Source organism: Tursiops truncatus, chromosome 6 (genome assembly GCF_011762595.2).
Source record: "Tursiops truncatus isolate mTurTru1 chromosome 6, mTurTru1.mat.Y, whole genome shotgun sequence".
NCBI lineage: Eukaryota > Metazoa > Chordata > Mammalia > Artiodactyla > Delphinidae > Tursiops > Tursiops truncatus.
Genome location: NC_047039.1, coordinates 22,618,239 through 22,626,796, shown reverse-complemented (window position 1 = coordinate 22,626,796; position 8,558 = coordinate 22,618,239). Strand labels below are relative to the sequence as shown.

At 42.0% G+C, this 8,558-nt stretch overlaps 1 long non-coding RNA gene across 1 annotated transcript; it reads right to left on the bottom strand.

Moving 5' to 3' along the window:
- Positions 1 to 4,317: 4,317 nt before the first annotated feature.
- LOC109550168 (uncharacterized) lies at positions 4,318 to 8,468 on the bottom strand. The gene is made up of 2 exons (XR_002176571.2): positions 8,069 to 8,468; positions 4,318 to 4,713 (listed from the first exon to the last, which is right to left on the bottom strand). It is a non-coding gene; the product is annotated as an uncharacterized lncRNA (long non-coding RNA).
- Positions 8,469 to 8,558: the final 90 nt, after the last annotated feature.

Here is an 8,558-nt window from a genome sequence, read left to right as displayed (position 1 = left end):
TTGACATTCACGGTCACTGATTCTCCCTTAACCTGGCCTGGGTCAGGCACTTCTGGCAGCTCCCTTGGGCACTTGCTGGCAGGGTCAGAGTGCCAGTTGAAGGAAAGGGCATTGGGTGGGTGGGGTTCACTAAGGGTCCACAGAGGGGTCCTGAGACCATTCTGTCCTGTGGCCTCCTCATTTCTTTTTAGATTTAAAGTATTCTGAGGAAGCAGGGAGATTTTGTGAGCTCTACCTTCAAGTATAAAAACAGAGAGGTGGGACTTCCCTGACGTTTCAATGGTTAAGACTCCATGTTTCCAATGCAGGGGACATGGGTTCCATCCCTGGTCGGGGAACTAATATCCCACATGCTGAGCAGCCAACGAAAAAAAAAAAAAAACCAGAAACGGAGAAGAAGTGCAGCAGAATTTTTCAGCTCCCATTGAGTACAGAATACAGGGCCTACAGACCCAGAATCTGTCTGGGGTCCACTAGCCAAGTGCTTCCATGTTAAATCTCCAAAATTTATGCTAGTTTTAGGAACTTCTAGGAACACATATGGTAGCTGTTATTTTTTATAAAACCATGCTTAAATTTATAATTCATGCTGATTTTTAAAAATGTTTTACTTTGGAATAACTTCAAATTTACAGGAAAATTGCAAGAATAATACAAAACACTCCCATATAACCTTTACCCCCAAATCACATTTTTTTCAAAATTACCTCAATTCACAATTTTTCACATTCCATCACATGTTTTATCATTTTCTCTCTCTGTCTTTCTCCATACATTCACAGACACATTAACGAATGTCCTAATTCTGAGGAAATTACTGTATTTGTGTATATATACTTATAGTGTTTTATATATATAAAATATATATAGTATGTAAGATATGTAAATATATATAGTAAAACAGTACATGCCTTTTTTTTTTTTTTGGCTGTACCTCACAGCATGAGGAACTTTCCTAACCAGGGATTGAGCCTGAGCCCCCTGCAGTAGAAGCATGGAGTCTTAACCACTGTACCACCAGGGAAGCCCTGTACATGTCTAATTTTGAACCATTTGAGAGTAGGTTGCAGACATGCTCCTTTATCCTTAATACTGAAGTATGTATTTCTTAAGAATGAGGACATTATTTACCTAACCACAGTATACTTATCAAATTCAGAAAATTTAACTTCGACACTTTATATGACCTACCATCCTTTAAATGTCTCAAAAATGTCTTTTGTAGCCTTTTTTCTTTTTCCTGGTACAGGATCACATACTGCATTTAGTTGTCATATCCCTTTGGCTTCCTTTAATATGGAACTGTTTCTCAACCTTTGTCTTTCATATTAACAATTTTTAATACTGCTGTTCATTTATTTTAAAGACTACTCCACTTCCATTTGTTGTTTCCTCACTGGTAGATTTAGGTTGCGCATTTTTGGCTTAAGTGGTGGTGGTCCCACATCTGAAGGCATGTGATTTCCATCTGCTCTTATGGGTGATGTGCCTTTGATCACTTGGTTAAGGTGTCCAGTTTCTCCTCTTTGTAAGTAGGATTTTCCCCTTTGTAATTAGTAAGTAACTCCTGTGGAAAATTGTCACACATTTTACCAAACTATCAGAACAAGATAAAGAAAAACTTTCTGCATATGACTTGGCATACCAAAATGACTTCCTGGAATATTTAACAGATTCAGAAATGGGGACATCACTGCATCCAGGTCATGGATTCCCAGAGGCAAAGCTCTACAGCTCTCTGCACTGCCCAGCACCTTGCAAAGCGCAGATAAATGAACAATTACCCCTGTCCTCCCCCTCCTCCTTTTAAAGGCCTTCACAGTACCATGAGTGAGGTCTGTTGTTCATGGTCCCAGGATTATTAGTTCTTTTTGTATTTTCTGAGGGGAACGTTGGTCCAGAATATTCTTCCTGTTTGGCAAATCTCCATCCCTCCCTCTGGAAGCAGCAATCACTTTCTCCATGAAGTTTACCTGGGGCAGTTTCCCCTCCTCTCCAGGTTAAAATAATTTATTCCCTCCTTCTCCCCTCCTCGGAATCAAAACCTGCTTCCAACTGTGCAATGTTTCAGCTGGGAACTAGTAGGAAAATCTATTTAACTGAGATGACTCCTCAGCCCTCAAGTGTTTGCATTCTTCTAAAACTCTCTGATTGTTAGGACTTTATGTGAAATTTTTCTGTCTTGAGGGAAGATTTGCAGGAGGTAACACAGGATGCAGCTAGTGCCTGTGCACACAGCATAGTAGTCTGCACACAGCCGAGCTCCAGGAGGCTCTTCCCACAGAGACTGAAATGAGCAGGACCCTATGGGGCTCCCAGGCACGGAAGCCTTTCTGTTTCCCCATTTCTTATTTGTAGGGAATAGACTCCAACCTCCACTACCTTCCCTGAGTCCCAAAGGACAGATTAGAACAGTTGCTAATCAGGGAAGGGAGGGGATGCAGAGACAAGGGAGGAAACCACCTGAGGCCAGATTAAAGGAGTGCAGGCTCTGCACACACCCTGATCCTTATCAGCAACGCTGCCCTTGAGCCATTGCTATAAAACTCCTCACTAATCTTCCCAGGTTGGGACATACAGTTTTTCAGGGCACAAGCCTGCTGTGTCCCCCTTTGCCTGGCAAAGCAATGCAGGTATTCTTTTTCACTTCACCCCAAACTCCATCTCTGAGATTTGATTCAGCACCAGTGCACAGAGGTTGAGTTTTCAGCATCAAGACCACGAGGTGAAGGGCATCCCAGAAGCTGTGGCTCACAGCCGACCAGAGGGAGATATCCCCACATTCTAGTAGAGATTTTCAAACGTTAAGAAGGGTACAGATCACTTTTGAAGGGAAGTAAATCTCTCCAATCAATCACCAGTGTAAACTTTATATCCATTATACTAGGGGAAAAAACCCACATATCTTTATTATAACGTTATATACCTAAATATACAAAAATAGAATACGGCTTATACCTTTTAAACAAAACATCAAAATGTCAAATACAAGATAAACTAACTTCAGTTTAAATACAAATTAAATTGACTTTAATGTGATAGATGTTTTGCTGAAACCAATCATCACCGTCAACACACTATGATAGTCTTAAAGATGGTTTTTTTTTTTTGAGGCCAGCATGACTTACCAATCCTATTGGGCTTTTTGATACTTCATATTGTGATATTGTGATTTATAAAAGCAATACTTATTTGGTCTTTGACCCTGTTTCTGGCACAGAGCTCCTAAAATGCTAGTAATTTACAAAGACCAGAGAGCAATAAAGGTGTCCTCCTATGTTAATGAGGTGACTTTCGGAATGCACATAAGAATGGGGGCTGGGGCTTCCCTGGTGGCTCAGTGGTTGAGAGTCCGCCTACCAATGCAGGGGACACGGGTTCGTGCCCCGGTACGGGAAGATCCCACACGCCGCGGAGCGGCTGCGCCCGTGAGGCATGGCCACTGAGCCTGCGCGTCCGGAGCCTCCGGAGCCTGTGCTCCGCAACGGGAGAGGCCACAGCGGGGAGAGGCCCACGTACCGCAAAAAAAAAAAAAAAAAAAAAAGAATGGGGGCTGGCTACCAGTGTAACCAAACACCGGAGTGTTGGAAATTTCAGTCCCACCTCCTGACCTCCGGAGAGGGGAGAGGGGCTGGAGGCTGAATCAGTCACCAATGGCCAATGATTTAGTCAATCAGGCCTGTGTAAGGAGGTCTCCATGAAAACCCAAAAGAGAAAAAAGACGGGGTTTGGAGAGCTTCTGGTTGGTGAACGTGTGGACGCTTGGTGAGAGCTCAGGGAGGGCATGGAAGCTCTGTCCCCTTTCCCCATGCCTTGCCCTGTGCATCTCTTGCATCTGGATGCTCCTGAGTTGAATCCTTTTATAATTAACCAGTAATCTAGGAAGTAAGATGTTTCTCTGAGTTCTGTGAGCCACTCTAGCAAATTAATTAAACCTGAGGAGGGAGTTGTGGGAACCTCTGATCCATAGCTGGTTGGTCAGAAGTTCAGGTGACAATCTGGACTTGCAATTGGCATCCTGAGTTGCAGGTGGTCGTAGGAACCTCCAGTTTGTATTCGGTCGATCAGAAGCACAGGTAACAAAACTGGGCTTGAGACTGGTGTCTGAAGTTATGTGTGTGGTGGGGCCGGGGGCAGTCTTGTACGACTGAGCCTTAACCTGTGGCTATCTCCAGGTAGATAGTGTCAGCACTGAGCTGAATTGCAGAATATCCAGCTGGTGTCAGAGAAATGCTTGGTGGTGTTGGTAAGGGGAGCCTCCCCCAGCCCCGCACCGGCCCCAACCATTTAGGAATTTGTGATCAGGAACAAAAGACAAATCCTTTATTACTTTATTCTAACAACTGCAAAAACTTTTCTATAGTGTACCTTTTGTTTTCCTTTGACATATTCTAACTCTGTTAGTTTCTCATTGGTCCACACAATTAAAGGAAGACTAACAGGAACAAAAAACATGCTTGGGCTCTGAAATTAAGAAGTCGTATAGATGATGTAGAATTAATTTGTCCATGGACTTAAAACGCAAAGTTTAAACAGTCTGGCAGGGAACTTGAGGATCTTTCCCATCTGTGGAACCTAATTTGAGAAACGTTGCTCTTAAAAGCTGTTTTCCTTCACAGTTTATTCTCTCCATCCATTCACATCCTTTGGCAACCTTTAAAAGATTCCATAGTAATAAATGACAAAAATCTTAAGCAGAACCCAGTTTTTCACCTATGAAAAAGTGACAAAATATTTCAATAAGAATAGTAACAATATGATTAGGTAAATTCAGACTTTGCTTTTTTAGACAATAAATGTACAAAGTTACTTTGCTTTATTTCCAATATATTTTAAATTGTCTTGAATCTATTCTACTCCTTCTTTCAACACTTTGTGAACAGTAATACATTTTCTTCTTGAATCCAGTGTTGCTTTTGAGATTGTTATTGTCTATTCTTGTTGCTTTGTAGGTGTGATTGGCAACTTCTCCCTGGAAGCTTTTAGAACTTTCCTTTCTCTTTGACGTTCTTAAATTGCACTATAATCTCTCGCTGGCACTCTATAAGCCCTTTCAATCTGAAGTCTTTTTTATCTTTACTTAAAATTGGGAAATTCACAGCCATTATATTTGTATAGTATTTCTTCTCCTGTTTATTCTCTCCCTTGTATCAAATGGGACTCTTGTAGCGAATGTTATCACTTCTCCCTTTAGCCTCCAGGTCTTTTTACTTCATGTTTTCCATCTCTACCCCTAACTGATGGTTTCTGCGACTGTTACTCAGCCCTGTGTTCTAGTTCACTGATTTGTTCTTCATTAGTATCCACAATACTTTCAGTTTACCTACTGAATATTTTATTTCAACTATTTAGTTTTCAATAATATTGCTATTTGACCTTTCCTTAAGACTGCAATTACTAATATCCTTTAATCTCTTATGATATTTATAACTTATAGTCATAATTCCAAAAAAATAATCAAATGTAAAATAGAAAATCTTTTAAAGTATGTGGTGAACTACAATGTGTATTTATGATAAAAATTTAGCAAATTAGTAATGAAAAGAGTACACACAACCTCAAAATGACAGAGTAGCTAGAACTTCAACAAAACTGCAGTGAACATTATACTGGGCTGGTTATTACATCCCAAAGTCAGTTTGTCTATCAAGGTATCTTAATTTTTATAAGCCACTGCTACACTGTCTTAATTACTATAGGTTCTTAATAAATCACGATCTACTAGAATCCATTAAAGTGTCTTTGCTATTCTTGGCCCTTTTCTCATCCATATTATAGTCAAATAAGTCCTTTGAATGTGGTATTTTTATGGAATTAGATTGACTTGACAATCAATTTGGAGATAATTTATATCTTGACCATATTGAGTCTTCCTAAGCATGAACATAGTATATTTGTCCATTTATTCAAGTCTTCATTTTTGTCTCTCAAAATTTCATAATTTTGCATATCAGCACTTTGTATATCCTTTGTTAGGCTTATTCCTAGGTAGGTGAATTTGATGCTAATACTTTCTTTTTGAATAGGTTTTCTAGTTGTTTCTGCTATATAGGAATGCAACAGACTTTGGATATGAATCTTAGACATATAATTACATCAGTTGCAAATGATAGTTTTATTTCTCTTTCCAAATAATTTGCCTTAAACTTCTCTTAATTGTGACGGCAGACTTCTGTACATTGTTCAATATAATTGGAGATAATAGAACATTTTAAAGAGAATGTTCCCAATGTTCCCTCATGAGAATGATATTGTTTTTTATAGATACCTTTACAAGGTTAACAAAGTTTCCTCCTACTCCTAATTACTAAGTGTTATCACTGGTGAGTGGTGGGTTTACAGTTTGTATTATAAAAGAGTGGTGAATGTTAGGAAATGTTTTCTTCTGCTTCCATTGAGAGGATTTTTTTCTCACTTCCACTGTTAATGTGGTGAATTACATTAACAGATTTTCTAATATTAAACTATCCTTGCATTTGAAGATAATATATCACCCTTTTAAAAAACACAATTGGATTCAGTTGGCCAGCATTTTATTTAGGATTTTTACATGTATCTATTTGAGTGGAAGGTACAGGTACTTTCCTTTCTCATGTTGTTTTTTTGAATCAACATTATTCTTGCCTAATAGAATAAACTTCTGCTCTAGAAGAGTTTATAATTAAGAAATAAACTCTTGGTAAAACTTTTCTGTAAAGCCATTTGGGGCTAGAGCTTTATTTTTATGTTTTTAATTGAAATATTCATATACCGTACATACGGTTCACCCTTACGTATACAGTTGTTTTTTCCTATTCACAAAGTTATGCTGCCACTACCAGAGTTGGACTTTTAATTACTGCTGTAAGTTAATTGATATAGGACTCTTCAGTCTTTCTCTGGCTTCTTGAGCCAGTAGAGGAAGACAAGCAAGGGGAAGCAGATGAAGGAAAGACGGAGAGACCAAATAGAAAACAACTAACAGAGACTAACGAGGAATCTAAGTGTAGTAATGACACGGCGCTAAGTATTTTTAAAATTTTTCCTGAGATTGTATACCGTGTACAGAGACATACACAGAAGTATTATCTCAGAGTGAAATAACATTATATTTGGGATCTCTTTAAAAATATTCTAGGAGGGCTTCCCTGGTGGCGCAGTGGTTGAGAGTCCGCCTGCCGATGCAGGGGACACGGGTTCGTGCCCCCGTCCGGGAAGATCCCACGTGCCGTGGAGCGGCTGGGCCCGTGAGCCATGGCCGCTAAGCCTGCGCGTCCGGAGCCTGTGCTCCGCAACGGGAGACGCCACAGCAGTGAGAGGCCCGCGTACCTCAAAGGAAAAAAAAAAAAAATCTAGGAAAAAGGGGGAATAGATGAAACAAGATGGGCCAAACGTTAATGGCTGAAGCTGAGCAACTGGTACCTGGAAGGTGATTATATTACTATTCTACTTTTCTGTGTTTGAGATTTTCCACAATGGTCTCTGTAAAAATATACCTCTTAGTAAGCTTTCCTTTCCCAGGTTCCACCAAAAAGTTAGTGACTTCCTCACCCTTAACGGGCTATTCACATCTTTCCTTTTTTTGGCTGAGTCATGCCGGATCTTAGTTCCCTGACCAGGGATCAAACCCACGTACACGGCAGTGAAAGTGCCCAGTTCTAACCACTGAACCGCCAGGGAATTCCCTACACGTACCTGTATTTTAAACTAGGATTCAATGCTAAGAAGCCAAAGGATTTTTTTTTTGCGATAGACGGGCCTCTCACTGTTGTGGCCTCTCCCATTGCGGAGCACACGCTCCGGACGCGCAGGCTCAGCGGCCATGGCTCACGGGCCCAGCCGCTCCACGGCACGTGGGATCTTCCCGGACCGGGACACGAACCCGTGTGCCCTGCATCGGCAGGCGGACTCTCAACCACTGCGCCACCAAGGAAGCCCCCAAAGGAATTTTTGCTAACCACTTTTAATCCCATTGTCCTCTACTAAACATCATTATTTTAGTAATCTTTTTATTTTCCCATATACACGCACACACGCACATCTACAGAGTTGTCGGAGTGCGCAAACGGTATGGGAAGACAGTTTTCACCTAACATAGGTCTCTGGGCCATGGCCCCACCGCCATCTACGCAGCACTCCGTGGCGAAGCTCCGGAACGTCCCACTCATCCTGGCGGCGCGCATCGCCGCGGTGAGACATCTGGACGTCTTCCTCATGTCTGGGCACAACTTCTGCTTCGCCCCGTCCTTACTCCCACAAACCGGCCTTGGGCGCCCGCGGTGATACTCCTCCCCTCACGCTTCCCACGTCTGGGTTTCCCACAGTCTAGGATCACGGGCTGGCTTTTCTCACCTCCCACTGACTTAAGACGCGGAGACGGGTCTGGGGAAGGTGCGCCTGCGCACAGAGTGCCGTTCGTCGGGCAGCCCCCACCCCCCGCCCTCGCCAAACCCCGCGATACCTTACCCCTCCCGCAGGCTCGCTGCCCCAACGGCTCCGCGGACCTGGAACTTTCTAAACCCCTGCGCACGCGCTCTACGGCCCTTAACGTCCCGGCTCCGCCCTTCCCTGGCCGCTCC